The sequence below is a fragment of the Zalophus californianus genome, chromosome 16 (assembly GCF_009762305.2).
Source record: "Zalophus californianus isolate mZalCal1 chromosome 16, mZalCal1.pri.v2, whole genome shotgun sequence".
Lineage (NCBI taxonomy): Eukaryota > Metazoa > Chordata > Mammalia > Carnivora > Otariidae > Zalophus > Zalophus californianus.
The window spans coordinates 47615471-47630631 of record NC_045610.1 but is presented as its reverse complement, the minus strand read 5'-3'; positions in this window follow the sequence as shown (position 1 = coordinate 47630631).

Sequence of the window (15161 nt, the reverse complement as noted above, 5' to 3'; positions counted from 1 at the left end):
GGGAAGGAGCAGTTTCCCCAGAGGAAGGATATTGTCATCAAGAGAGGGAGGCATTCCTTCCCCTTGGGCTGTGGGAAAAAGTCATATTTCACATACAGCTTTGGTTTTCCAATCAGCCTTATTCCTAGTCCCAATGACACCTTGTGCAAATGAGAAAAATTAGCCCTGTCCTCTAGACAGTTTGCTACCATCTGCTACACAATTATCATCTTAAATACACAAATCTATAATGATTACAAATGTGATGGGTGCCCAGAACTGTACAGTGTACAACCCAGACAACCGAATGCAACAGCCCTCCACCCCCTTCATATGTTACAATTCCCTTCAATTACTTCAACCCCTCATTAAAGAAATTCTTACCCCATAGAGCTCTAGGCAGTGCCCAGGTAGAGACCATAAATGGGAATGACGGCTGCCTGCCCACCTCCCTCCTCCGGTGCCCACAGACAGGGAGGCGTGAGCTACCAAGGGGACAGTAACTAGCAGCAAAGCAAACTGGAGCCACAGCAGGGCCCTGAGTGGTGACAGGGGCCCCAGGGAACAGTTCCAGGGAGACAGCTTGGGAAGGAAGACACAGAATGTGTGCTTTCCCTCTGAGAGCTAGAAGAAGATCCTTACACAGAGGAGGCAGGGGTGCGCGGACACCTGGATCACATCAGCAGTAAAACCATATGGAAAGTGTGTGTCAGAAAGGTGTGTGAGCCAAGCAGCATAAGAACTGTGCACAGAGAACACCAGCTTCACATCTGTAGGTTTGGGAGACCCACCTCTGAGGGTGTGAAGTGACTCACCTGGGGTGAGCTATGGGCAGTTGCAGGCAGAGCAGAAACTTCTCAGACCACAGCCAGGCCTGGCCGCCGAGGAGGTGCTCGACAAGACTGAGGCTGGGTCCACCGAGGGTCGCTGGGAGGACAGATGCCATCCAGCCTCACACTGAGGGCGACCACTCCCCAGGCCTCCCTGGGTCCCTCACAAAGGCCACTCTGTCCTGGGCCCAGCTCAGCTGGAGCTCTGGCTACCAGAAAAGACGGCATCAGGGACGGGCGTGGGACACTGAGGGGAGCAACGCAGGGAGCTTTGGGGCACAGTGACTCTGGGTTCAGCCCGGGTTTCTCTTGTCTGCCTGGGGCAAGCTCGGTGGGCGAGCTGGGAGATGGGTCATTTCACAACAGCTCCACTAGGGGTCATCACAGCCCCTGAATGGAGGGGGGCAGGGGGCTAAACCCACCTCATCCTTCCCCCCCCACTCCAGCCCACCCTCCCCTCCCCAAGCTCTGAGGGACAGATATCTAGCCAGTGGGATGGTGGCAGGGGCTGGGGGGGGAGTGGTGGTGGAGAAATAACTCTTGAGACTGTTGTCCCCTGACAGTTGGGTGTGTGTAGGGGTGTGTGTGTGTGTACAGGCAGGCATACACTTAATGAAAATCCAGTGACCATAGGTACACACAGATGGCCCTGTGCGTGTGTGAGCGGGAACGTGGACAGAGACTCAGACAACGGTACAGATATAAGGAACGTGCACGGACATGCGTGAATGCCTGAGCGTGACCGTGGGTATGGGTGTGTGCACACACAGACACGCGTGCGATAAAACTCTAGCGTTCGTGCTCCCCTGGGCAGGAGAGTAGCTACGCCTGTATGTATATAATAATACAAGTATACACACGAGCTGATGTGAGTGTGGGAGTGTGTTTGCGCGAGCAATAAGCATGTGTGGGAACGGGGGTAAGGCACAGTGGAAGGGTTTGTGTGGATGTATGAAGGGTGACGTATGCGTATGGCTGAGCATGTGTGAGTGTGGCATTTGTAGGGAGACGCGTCCGTGAGTGTGCACCGGAGCGAGTGTGAGTGTGCGAGCTGGCACGTGCCGCCGGGGCTCCCCGGGGGTGAGTGTGAAAGGAGACTGGCGTGTAGAACAAGCCTGCGGAAGCTCCTCGAGGGTGGGAGAGGGGCGTGCGGCCCGCTGTGCGTGCGTGTGCGCGTGCGCGTGCGTGCGAGCAGGCGAGTGTGTGCTGGCGGCCCCCCCAGCCCTGGCGGTCCTGGGCTGAGCCCGAGCACACCCGGTGAGGGAAGCGCGGCTCAGGCTCCCACCTGAAGATTGGCCCAGTCCTCAGGTTTCACTCATGACCCTGTGACATCAGCAGCAGCAGCTGTCCCCGCCGGCCGGCCCCCCGGCCAAGTCCCCCAGAGTCCCAGCCCCAGCCCGAGGTGGGCACGGCGCTCCAGGCTCGGCCGCAAGCACTCCGCTCCTGTCCAGCAGTGAGTACCGCACCCCTGCCCCGGACGGCACCCCGAGGGCCGGCCACCCCGAGGAGCAGGGCACCCTGGCCCCACGCCCAGCCTGGCTTCAAGGAAGCCACCACTTTGCTCCGGGCACCGCTGTCCTCCTGCCCACACCAGGCCCTGCTCTGCCCCGGCCGCGCCGAGCTCCTTGTGCCTTGACCCTCCCCGTCCCCAAACCCGCCTCGTACGGGGCCCACCCCCATCAGCTGCCCTCGGTGCCCCTGGCTGGCCGTCTTTGCCCCCAGCAAGGGTCCTCGCCCTGGTCACCAATGGCCCGGTGGCGAAGGCTCGGCTCCAGGCGAGCGCAGGGTGACCCCGGGGACGGACGGGGCTGAGTGTCTTCGGGAGAGGAGAGCAGAGGAGCCAGAAGCCTGTTCCCAGGGGCGGCTCAGCCTGTTCCGTGGCTCCAGTGGCTCGGCTCTCTCGGAAGGCAGGGCTGTGGGGGGAGGAGAGCGGCGGGAGGCCGGGTGGGGGGTGGCGGCGGCTCCTTTGCTCTGCTGAAACAGGAATCTTCCAGATGCCAGCAGAGGACACATCTCGGGCTGCACGGCCCAGGCTCTGCCCACCGCCCCTGCCTCTCCCTGGGCAGCTTGGGGCAAGGCCGGGCTCCTTTCTTGGACGAGTGGGGAAGGCAGAAAGCCTGGCCAGAGGGGCAGAAGATGGGCCCAGGGCCCTGAGGGGCCGCTGGGGGCTTCAGGAGGGGACTCAGGGCCAGGCTGTGGGGCCGGGAGCACGGTGCCAGGGCAGAGCGCAGCCCCCCACCCCCTCCCTGCTGGCAGAGCCGGGTCCTGGGTCCCAGGGCTGGGGCGGGGAGGGTCGGGCAGCGGCTAGGGCAAGAAGTGGAAAGGTCTGAGCGGAGGTAGGAGACGGGGTTTGGGAGGAGCATGATGTTGCTTATCAGAGGGAGGCATTTGTTTAAAAGATTGGGGAGTCCCCATCTAGAGGGCCCTGAGGGTGGGATGGGGGCTTTTGAGGCTTTCCAGGAAGGCACTGGTGTGGCACAGAGGGCCTGGGCACCTTCCCAAACTCCTAGCGGTGAAGTACCGTGTCTCGCGGCCCCTCCCCCTGCCCGGGGTGCAGGGCCCGCCTGAGAGGGCTCACACTGCCCCAGGGTGGGGAGGGGGCCCTCCAGGTGGACACTAAACATGTCCCCTCCCACCCATACCACCTGCAGCGGGGGACCGGCCTGAAAATAAATCACCCCAGAGCCTGGGATGGGCAGAGCCCGAAGCAGCCTTGAAGGCCCTTGAGTTTAGCCTCAATGGAGGAGCCAGCTTGAGGAGAGTAGCTCCAGACCAGTTTGGGGCCAGTCTGGCTAGTCTGGAGAGGGGAAGGGGCTGACAGAGAGGTAGGGAAGAGCCAATGGTGGGCACTATTGTCATTCCTCTGTGACCAAGGCTGTGACTGCCCCTCAGGGCCCTGAGCTGAGCTAAGGAGACCCCTGGGGTGGCAATGGGGGGTCCCGGAGGAGGACTGGTTCTCCCAGGACCCTCCAGATTCTTCTGGGCTCGTCCCCAGTCCCCTGGCCGTGGCTGGCGGCCTCACCCTGTGTGGCAGTGTTGTGGAGAGTTGTGGTTAACACACACGTCTTTGGAGCCACTCACCTGTTTGGGCGATGCAGGGTCCCAGACATAACCCAAGGGCCCACTCCTGTGTCCATCCCAGGCATCTCTCAGGGGATCAGCTGGGATTTTTAGTGGGGTTTGGGGAAGATAATTAAGGGCCCTTCCTAGGTGCCCCTGTTCTAGCCTGGCTCTGCTTGTCATTTCTGGTTAGGAACTTGCCTGATGTGGGGGCTCAAGATGCAGAATCATCTTCCCAGCTCTAGGCTGGCCTGAGCGTCAAGGCCTGCCTACTGGCTTCCCTCGCCAGGGTGTCTGGGTCCCACCCCGGGCCCAGGCCACGGGGAAGCCCTGAGTTCAATGCTGAAAGCATACATCTCCTGGCCAGACAATGGGGGTGGTCCTGACAAGGTCCCTGCCTTCGGAGGCAATTCTGGCCCCCAGAACAGAGAAAAGTGTAGAGAGTGGCAGGGATGGGGTAGGGGGAGTCCAGCTGGGGATGGAGTTCAGAGAAGTCTCCCAGGGCCAGGCACAGCCAGAGAGGAGACAAGGTATTGGACCTTACCGAGAGGAGCAGAAAGGCTCTCTCCAGGTGACAGGAGAGAGATGCATTGACTGGAAATGAAAAATCTGAGGCCTGAGTTCCCAGAGAGCAGGTAGGGAGAAGGGAGGGGATGTCAACACCCAGGTTGTGCAAGCCTTCCTTCCTTGACTCGTCTTAAAGGAGGGTTCAGGCTCAGAGGGTCCTGTCACTTGCCCGAGGCAAGTGCAAGGCAGATGCTGCTGCAGGGCTGGGGGGTGTGGAGTTCGCCCCTGAGATTTGGGGGCACAACAGGGGGCTTCCATGGGCAGCCCGAGGGCTGGGGCAGGTGCCAGGCCTCCTGCAGGGGTCCCCAACTCTGCAGCAGCAGAGACAGGCCATGGTTCCCAGGGGCTCCTTTGGGAGGTGCTTATGGGGCTGGGGGAACCCCAGGTTCCCTCTACCTCCACCACCCCTGCCCCAGGCCTTTCATGTGCTCTGGCCCCCCTTCTGCCTCATCAGCAACAGCTATTTTTATTCCCCGAGGTTTTCAGTCAACAGCCATCCTTGGGGGGATGGGGCAGCGGGAGGAGCAGGAGGGGCTCAAGGAGCAGACAGGGAGGGGGTGGCAGGGAGCTGTTCCCCTCGAAGGGCAGGCTGCCCCTTCCCCCAGGCCTTGCTGCCCTCTGCCAGGAGCCCTAGCATAAATGCGAAGTACAGAACCACAATGGTCACCAGACCCCACTCCGCCTGCCCCGCTCCCCCTGCCCCCGCCACCAGATAGGTGCTAGAAGGACATGGTCCATGTAGACTTGGGTGGTGGTGGTATAGTTTAGTGCTTAAGTGCCAGGGGCTCTTTCGAGAGGCCCAAGGGCTGGGTTTCCAGCCCCAGTCTACTATACACATCACCTCCGGCAAGTGACTTACCTTCTCTGTGCCTCAGTTTCCTTCTCTGTCGAATGGAGTGATAATACTAGGATCATGGTGAGGATTAAAAGAGCTCATGAATGTGAGGTGCCCAGAACAATGCTTGGCAAGTAGTCAGTTCTACGTAAGTGTTAACTAGTAGTTAATTATCGTGCCTCTTGCCAGGCTGTGACTCTGAAATCAAGGGCTCATCTTGGGGGGGAGGGGGCGACGGAAGGAGGGAGAGGAGTTACAGAAGGAGGGTCTGCCTGGCAGGAAGCAGGACGAACTTATCCAGCTCCGGGCACCCTGCATAGCTGGGAGGAGGGCTGTGTTTTTTTCCTGTCTGGTCTCCCTCAGGTGAGGGAGAGCCTTGTATAAAGTGGACGGCAGACCCCCTTCCATGAGGGTCCGCGGTTGACACATGTTTGCTGTGAGGAGAGTGACACCAAAAGCCAAGCAGAATCCCTCCGGCTTCCATTTCAGTAAGATCTGCTTGTGACCCCAGTCTCTTTTGAGGCTTGTAAGTTCTTGATTGGCCTTAGTCGGGGAGAAAGAACTTTTACCAGGGTTGTTGGTGGGAAAACATCCCTGGAGCAGTTTCTGGGGTAGAGCGAAATTCTCAGAGGTAGTGGCAGGGCCCAGCTGGCTGAAGGGGCAGAAAGAGTCTGCCAGCCTCCCTTGTTGGTTCCCGGTGATGGGGCTGGAGCTCCACAGGCAGCAAGAGGGCCACTCTTCCTGGGGCTGGTGACTGTGATCCCCAGCTCCCAGGACCTGGCAGGCATGGGGGGCCCAAGCGGGGAGGGCTCAAAGCCCACCTTACCTGGATGGTTGGGCGTTGATGGAGAGAATGGGGAGCCAGGTGGGCTCTCATCGGTTTTGAACAGCCTTCCTGTCGCCCTCTTGGTGGACCCATGGCAGGGAAGGAGCCTGTCTGCCATGGTCTGGGAGACCATAAGAAGAGCACAGAGGCAGAGGTATCTCCCGGGGCAGACTGGAGGTAAGAACAGGCAAGGCAGGGGAAGCAGCCCTGTGTGCAGGGGGTGGATCTGCCCAAAGGCGTGTGAGGTGGGCCCAGATGTGTACAGGAGAGGGAGTGCATGCACAAGTTTGAGGGGTGGCATCCATAGAACCCTGGTGGTCATGGCTGGGGACTCCTTAGAGAGAGCCAAGCTATAGCAGAGGGCAGGAAGCCTCAGGCCTGCGTGGAACTAATCAGCCTCCCCACCCTTTGGAGCAGCTGGGAAATGACTCATAGAAGCAGCGTGTGTGTGTGTGTGTGTGTGTGTGTGTGTGTGTGTGTGTACAAGTGGGCTGCAGAGGGCCTTAGGGGGTACATGAGGGTCGACTGGTATAAAAGAAAGTCTCTTTACCGAGCTGTTGACTTGCAGCCCCCACTCCCACGATTCTCAACACACACGGCCCCAGGAGGCCCAAGTCTAGTCCTGCCAGGACCTGCCAGATGCCCACCTCAGCTGGTGTGTTTTAGGGGTTTGGCCCAAGGACCCTGGTCTGCCCTTTGAAGAGGACAGACAGGTGAGGGTCAGGCCAGCCCAGTCCCCCAGAGGGCTGGGGGGGCAGCATTTGTAGGAGTAGGCATGTGGATTTGCCTCAGAGAACTGCATTCAAATCCTGCCTCGGCCACTTGTCCACTGGGAGGCCGAGCCTGGAACGGTGCCAGGCACTCAGTAAGCACCAAATGAATATATCCATGACTGCTTTGCTTCAAGAAATAATTCTTCAGCCTCCGCCTCAAGGGCCTTATGCATATCAGCATGCCGGGTGAAGGGGTGAAATTTGGGGGCCGGAGGAACCAACCTCCTTCACTCCTAATAGACTCTTCCCCATGCTGACTGAGGTCGGAATTCCACATCTTAAGATGAATCCTTTGATTTGAGGCTCAGTCTTGGGAGGGGAAAGCCACTCGTGCGTGGGCCTTTGCTTCTAGGGAGGAAAGGCTTCCAGGGCTGTCGACAGATGAGCTGAGGGGGGTTGGAAGGAAGGGGGCACAGTTCACAAAACCCAAACACAGCCCATTTGAGGATTTAGTTTCCATTTGTGGGGTTTTTATTTCATCGGGCCCCAAGCCAACAAGAAACACTCTGGGTGAAGGCAAAGAGTCAGGTTTGAGAGGAGGAGGCAGGTTGGCGAAAACTAATTGATGTTTTTTGAGAGCCGTTGGGGTTTGGCAGAGAATGGATCTGATTGTGGGGGGAGGGGCTGCTGATATATCCTGAACAAGAAAACAAACGTGGCATACAGTAAATACAAAATAAATGTGGTCACCACTATCATACTTACCCCTTGCGGCGGACACATTATTAGGCTGGTTGATTCAGGTTGATTCATGCCTAAAAAAGGGGGAGGCATGTTTTGGTCCAGTGAGCCCCAAATAGAAAATGCAGCCATCATTAGCCCACCCCTCACCCTGGAGCACCCCTCATGTGCCCCTGATTGTTTCCGGAACTCTGGGGGCTCCTGAGTGTCCGGAGGTTTCCACTCCCGGCTCTAGGCCTCCCTCCAAGACCTCTTGGAGCAGATTTCCTCTGCAGAGTGTTAGATCAGGAGGGGAGGGCACCCGGGGTGACTTCCTCCAAGGCCCTGGCCTGCCAACACCTCAGCCCTAAGTGCTGGCAGAGAAACAATGCAGCTACCCCTTTCCCATCCCCACCCCCAGACTGCCCCAGCTGAGAAAAAGCTGTGACTTGGGATTTATAACCAGGGGGCATGGGGATCCATTTTGCATTCTTGGAGCTGGGCCACAATGGGAATGCAGGAATTTGGGAAGTAGGCCACCCGGATGCCCGGTGCTGTCTTTGGCCAGGATAGAAAAGGTTTGATCTCTTCCAGTCTCCCAGAAACTTCTGAGTCTGAGCCCCCACTGCAGGTGAAGCTTAAGGAGGGGTCTCCACTGGCCACATGGAGCTCTGAAGTAATCTTGCTTCCAATCCACAGAGAACCAAAACAGCCTGACCCTGGACTGCAGCTCTGCTGCAGATGAATGGCATGCTTGGCTGGCAAGAGGTCCGATGATTGGGACCTGAGCAAGGCCAGAAAGCTACCTCTGCGTCCAGAAAAATGGGCCCTAGAGTGAGCAGGGAAGGCTGCGAGGGACAGGTCACATCCATTCTCAATCTTCCAGGAGAGTTTCTTATAGTGGCTTTTATATCTCAGGCTGGTATGGCATGGCTGACATTTCTTGGAGGATTCCAGCCCCATGCAAGTGCAGTTAGGTGGGTTTCTGGATGTTTAAAGGACCGTCTTTGAGAGCATGGTTTCCTAGGAGAGAAGGTTCTAGAAGCATGTGGTGGTGGGGGATGGTGGTAGTGACGTCTATCCTGAGCCATGTTTGGCCAATAATTTGGGACAGTCATGATCACAGACACCCAGCTGTGAGGGTGTTGAACTGAGAGGAAAAAATCAAGATCCAACAGGCTTTCACAAAAGACTAGAAGTGAAGAGGTGCAATGAACGAGAGGAACTTGTAGAATGTAAAGTCCAACACCTGGATTTATATTAACCTTGCATCCTGAAACCATTATTAGTTTCAAGTTTGGTTTGTTTTTGTTTTTTGTTTTTTAGTCAATTCTTTTGGATTTTGTACATAGATAATCATGTCATCTGTGAACAAAGACAGTTTTATTTCTTCCTTTCCAATCAGTATACCTTGTATTTCCTTTTCTTATCTTATTGCATTAGCTAGGACTTCCAATACGATTTTGGAAAGGAGTTGTAAGAGGCAACACCCTTGCCTTGTTCCTGATCTTAGTGGAAAGCTTCTAGTTTCTCATCATTAAGTACTATGTTAGCTGTAGGTTTTTTGTAAAAAAAATCTTTATCAGGCTGAGGAAACTGTCTACTAATCCTAGTTTACTGAATTGTTATTGTTGTTGTTTTATCATGAATGGGTATTGGGTTTTGTCAAATTCTTTTTCTGCATCTCTTGATATGATCATATGATTTTTCTTCTTTAACCTTTTGATGTGATGGACTACGTTAACTGATTTTCTAATGTTGAACCTGCCTTGCATACTTGGGATAAATCCCACTTGGTTGTAGTTATACTGCTTTTTATACACTGTTAGATTTGATTTGCTAATATTTTGTTTGGGGTCCACCTGGATTTAAAAGGAAAAACCAATTGCACAATTTATAGGATAGGGAAGGTCCAATTTGACTATAGTTCGTGAGGAAAAGATCCAGGAGTGATTGCAAATTTCACCTTATGAGTAGGCTGCTGAAAGAGTGAATACTATCTTGGGATGAATGAATACAAAGGGTGTCTAGGCCAGGGAGAAAAGGCCTCTTTCTGTGGTCAGACTATGTCTGGAATTGGGTGTTCCAATCTGGCGGCCCCACAGAGAAAGACAATGCTGGGCTGGACCTGCTCCAGAGAGGAGCCGCCTCACCCTCCAGCGTCCTTACTCTCGGCTCCCTGCCTATGGACAGCTGGCCCCAGCCTGGCTCCCCGACTCCTGACCCTCCTTCCCCCACCCTCATCTCTGTCTGCTCACCACCTCCAGGCCCCCAAGATGGCCTGACTTTACTCACCACTTCCGCCCAAAGTTCCGTTTCAATGCAGGTTCCGTTGGGGCTTCTCACTTACTAAATGGGCTCTGGCCCTGGCGCTCAGGGAGCTGGGTTTTATTCTTGGCATGGTCTCTCATTTATCACTCTCTAAAATTATCTTATTTGCTTCCCTATTTATTATCTGCCTCCTCCCTCTGGAATGCAAGCTCAGTGAGGACAGGGAGTTTGCCACTGCTATATTGTGGCTCCTAGAACAGAGCCCAGCGCAGAGCAGATGCTCAAGAAATGTTTGTTGAATGAATAAATGTATGACCTGGGGGGAGTTGCTGCTCCTCTCTGGGCCTCAGGTTCCCCATCCGTGAAATGAGGGAGTTGGACTCCTTGATCTCTTGAGTCCCTGCAACTCCAACATTCTTCAATTCAGTGGGAAGAGGTTGCCTCAGCTGCCACATCTGAAGAACAGACTGAGGGTGGAGGCCAGAGTCTGATCTCTGGCTGGTGGAAGGAATGTTCAAGCCGTCACGTTGGCCCCCATTACTCCAGGCTATAGCTGGAAGAGCCACGTGGAGAGGTGCCAGCATGACACCTAACCCATGATATGGGGCATTGTTGTGCTTGTCCCGGCCAGGAAGCCACCATGCACACATCCCCAACAACCTTTCACTCTTCCACTGGTGTCCACTCTAAAAAATATAGCTTGTCCTGTTTATTCTAAACACATTGAAAAGGTGGGCAGAAGGCACACACATGCCAGCTAACTGTGGTCTTATCTCAACCCACTGCCCCTGTGAGGGGCTCTCCAAGGCTGCAGGGTAAAGTCCAGACTCCCAGGCCTGCCAATCAAGGCTACGGCCAGTCACCCAACCCACCTTCCCCAAATCCCTGAATAGATTCTGTGCCCCAGAAAGACTGTCATAACTGCAGCTCCCTATGTCCTGCCTCTGTCTTTGCTCTGGCTGCCCCCTCTCGTTGGAGTGTTCTTCCCCTCCATTTTGCTGTGTTTATAACTTAAGCATCCTCTGAGGCCCAGCTGAAAAGCCACATCTTTCCTTCTCTGACCTGGAAGTAGCCATTCATCCATCTGAACTCGCATAGCACAATGACCTCCCCTCTTTAGGGCAAGCATCGCTTTCTCCTCGTGTCATAGTTACGTGTGTCCATATCCACCTTCCCCCAACCACCAAGCTCTCAGAAAGCAGGATGACCAGCTGGTGCATCTTTGTGTCCTATTCAGGGCTAGCTCAGCTTCTGGCTTATAAACAGGATGGATGGATGGATGGATGGATGGATGGATGGATGGATGGATGGATGAAATGTATAGGAATCCATTTTATCCCTGGAAAGGTCTGTATCCAAGTCTTCATCCACTCATTCTTTCAGCAAACACATATTGAGTGCCTACTCTGTGCCCAGTCCTAGGACTGGCTATAGTGAGCTAGACAGACAGCTCCTGTCCTCTTGGCATTTCAGTCTAGTGGAGGACACAGACAAATAAATTAGGCAATTACTTGTTTAAGTAATTACCAATGATGACATATGATATCAAGGAAAACACAGGGGACTGTGATAGAGAGTAAAAAAGGAGAAAGCCACTTGGAGAAGAGACATTTGAGCCTAGACTGGGGGGTGAGATGGAAGAGCCAGGTGAAGAGGGAGGGGAGCAGAGGGCCGGGTAAAGGCCAAAGGCAGACATGAGCCCAGTGGTCCAGGAGCTGGAAAGAGGTCAGCGGGCCTGGGGCAGAGGGAACAGGGAGGAATCAGGAGACAAGGGTATAGAGGGAGGCAGGGACTGGATCGCTTGGGCCTTGTAGGTCACAGTAAGACATTTAGGTTTTGTTCTAAGCACAACAGGAAATTGCTGGAGAAATTTAAGCAGGAGAAACAACATGATTAGTTTCTTGTTTTTAAAAGATCACTGGCTGCTCTATGGAGCGGATTTGCAGAGGGCAGGGCAAAAACAGTTAGCAGGAAACAGGCTATTGCAAGAGATTATTGTGATATGGTCCAGGGGGAAAAGGTGGAGGTCATGTATATTTTAGAGATGGTATTAATGGAACTTTGGATGGGCTGGATGTAGAAGGTGAGGGAAAAGAGCATTCAGGGAGGCACCCTGATATTTGACTGGAGCAACCAGATGGATGGATGGACATTTTCTGGGTTGAGGAAGACTATGGGTTGGAACAATTGAAGAGCGCAAATGCTTCATCCCAGATACTGTAGGTTGGGATACCTCTTAGCTATCCACATGGAGTGGTCCAGTTGGCAATTGCATACATCAGTCTGGAGTTCAAAAGAGGAGTGATGCTATTCCTGTAACACTATTTCCAGTCCTAGGAATGATGCCATCCAGACGCAGATTGAGCCCTGAGAAACTTTAGAGATTGGGGAGAGAAAGAGGAACAAGCAAAGAAAATGAGAAGCAGCAGCCAGAGGGGCAGGAGGGAAACCATGGACGTGCTCTCATGGAAGGAGAATAGAGCGAATAGAGCCTTTCCAGAAGGGGGCTGCGGCCAACTGGGTTGAATGCTTCTGAGAGGTTGAGGGAGGTGAAGACAGAAACGTGTTTGGCAGACTTGGCAGCAGAGAGGGTGCTAGTGACTTGACAAAAGCTGTTTCACTTGAGTGGGGGGATGGAAGCCAGGTTGGAATGGGCTGGAGAGTGAACAAAAGGTAAGGAAGTAAAGACAGCTGGTGTAGACACTTTCTAAGAAGCTTCTCCATGAAGGGGAACAGAAAAATGGAGCAACAGATGAAGGGAGGTGTGAGGCCGGGAGGGCGCTTTCTGTCACCGCCGCCATTATTATTACGATGGGAGAGCCCGGTCATAGACAGGAAGAAGTTCCCGGTGGTAGGGAGAGTAACTAGAGAACGAGATCCTTGGGAAGGCAACAGGGGTCAGGGCCGAGCCCACGTGGAAGGCCTGGCCTTTGGTGATTCCTCGAATTCCGTTCAGCAGGATGGCGGGAGCAGGGGGCCGCGAAGATGGTTTTGTCAGTGAAATGGGGAGCGATGCTAGGTTCTTGTCGAAGCCTGAGGCAGAGTCACTGGCCGGGAGCACCCTGGGGAGGAGTGTGGGGGGTTTGAGGAAAGAAGAGAGGGAATGGGATGGTTTTGTCACAAAGTGGAAGAGTGAAGCCACCAGAGAAACCTGCACCCCCAGGGCAAAGAGTGAGGGCACACATGGCGTTTGTAACCGCGACGTCAACTGTGAACCCAGCCTGGCCCGGCCTTTGTTCCCGCAGCAGCCAGCCGCGCAGGGGCTGACCCAGGAACAGCATGACTGGGCGGGCGGGCTGGGGTTTCCCCAGGTGCGTGGGATGGAAGGAGAGAGGAGGCCGGAGCTGAGAGTCTTTTCGAGGAGGGATTGTGATGATGGTGCTTATAGTTGAGCTGGGCAAGTCAGAGGGTTCTGTTGGAGAGGGAGAAAATGCAGGGACAAGGGGTGAAGGCCAGAGGACGCCCAAGGATCACAGCAACGGGCACTTGACTGTGAGCTGAGAGGTAGGAAGGGCGGGGAGGGGATATCAGAGGAGATGTGGTCTCTGGTCATGATTTAGATTCAGGGTGTGCTTACAGGAGAGAGGGGCAAAGGTGGAGGGCTCCCCTAATTCGTTCATTCACTCATCCATTCATTCAGTAACCTTTTATGGGGCGTCTGGCTGGCTCAGTCGGTAGAGCGTGCGATTTGTGATCTCAGGGTTGTGAGCTCGAGCCCCACGTTGGGGGTAAAGTTACTTAAAATCTTAAAACAAAACCTTTTGTTCAGTATTAGGTACATGGGTAGTACAAAGGAGAAATCCACTCAGCCAGGGTGCCCAGGGAGGGCTTCCTAGAAGTAGTGGTTCTTGTGTAGGTTGAGTCTAGAAAGACAAATTAAAGTTCTCTGGGGTGACAAAAAGGAGGGGTGCCCCGGCAGGCAAGCAGACCATAAGCAAAGGCCTGGGTGAGGGGGTTGTAAAACAGCTTGGCCCATTTGTGAGGATGGAGATGGCACGGCCAGAGGGTGGGTACGTGCGGGGCAGGGGAGGGTGCTAAAGTAGGGATGGGGTCGTGGCGAGCCTGGGGAGCCAGGTGGAAGGGTGTGGACGTGCTACTAAGCAGTAAGAAGCCACTGAAGGAGTACGCAGGTTTGATCAGATTTGTGATTTCAGAAATGTGGATGGTGGATTACCGGGGAGCCCAGTGGGAAGTAGGGAGGCAGGTGAGGGGGTTCTGGACAGAGCAGGTGAGGGGTGATGAAGGAGCAAGAGCCTGAAGGGCGGAGAGCCTTGTGGGTGCTGGACCTGGGAATGGACCAGGTATACCACCAGCCAAAACCATGCCTCAACTGGCCTAGCCAGGGACAGCACTTTCTCCCTCTCATAACAAGACATCCAGACATGAAGGGGCTTCAGGGCTAGTGAAAAGGGTGGGGGAGGAATTTAGGATGAAGTGCAGATTTTGAAGGGGGAGATGCAGAGTCTGCCTGGGGCCGGCTGGGTTCAGCAGGAGGAGGCGCCAGGCCAAGTGTGCCGTCTGTGGGTCTGGAGCCCGAGGGGAGAGCCCAGGGGAGGGAAGAGAGGCAGGAGCCGGGCAGCCGTCTCTAAACAGACCTGTGCCAACGTGCCAGGCACCAGATTCAGTGGTGACCCCAAACCCCAGGCTGTGCGGAGTCTGGCGGGGGAGATGGATACCAACAGACCCTCACGCAAGCGGGGCATGAATTACTGCTGACCTTAGAGCTTTGAAGACTCTGGCTGCATGAAAGGAGCCATGACCTCACTGGTCTGGGGCCATCGAGGAAGTGGGACTGATTCTTAAAAAAAAAAAAAAGGTTTAAAAAAGGAGAAGAAAGACAGCAACAGTATGAGGTGCCTGGGGGTGGGGGGGAGCCGGAGGAAACCATTAGGTCTGTGCGCTGGGGGCCTCTAGGGACTAGAGCCAGTGTAGCTTCCATGAGTGCTGGGGGGGAGCCAGACTGTCTCTGGTTCTCCGTCGTCCCACTTGGGCCCCCGTGAAGGGCAGAGTGGGCAGCATCAGGCCAGAGGATTGTTGCCAAGCGAAGCCTGTGAACTGGGAGGGCGCCCAGCAGCCATGGGGTCTCTGCAGGGCCATCTTCTGTATGGGCGTGTCTGTGGGGCGGGGGATGGGATGAAGGCGGGAAGGTGTGTGGCCAGTGGCAGGGTAGGATGCAGGGTGTGTGCTCGCACACATGCGCTCCCACGCCCACGACGGGGCTGGGCAGAGGAGCAGCTGAGGGACGGGGTCAGCAGGGATGAGCAGAGTCATCCCCGTGGAAACACGACTCCCTGGGTGATGGTAGGGAGCAGCTGGGCCGCAGGCAGGGGGGCGTGGCCGGCTCTGCCCAATGGCTCTGG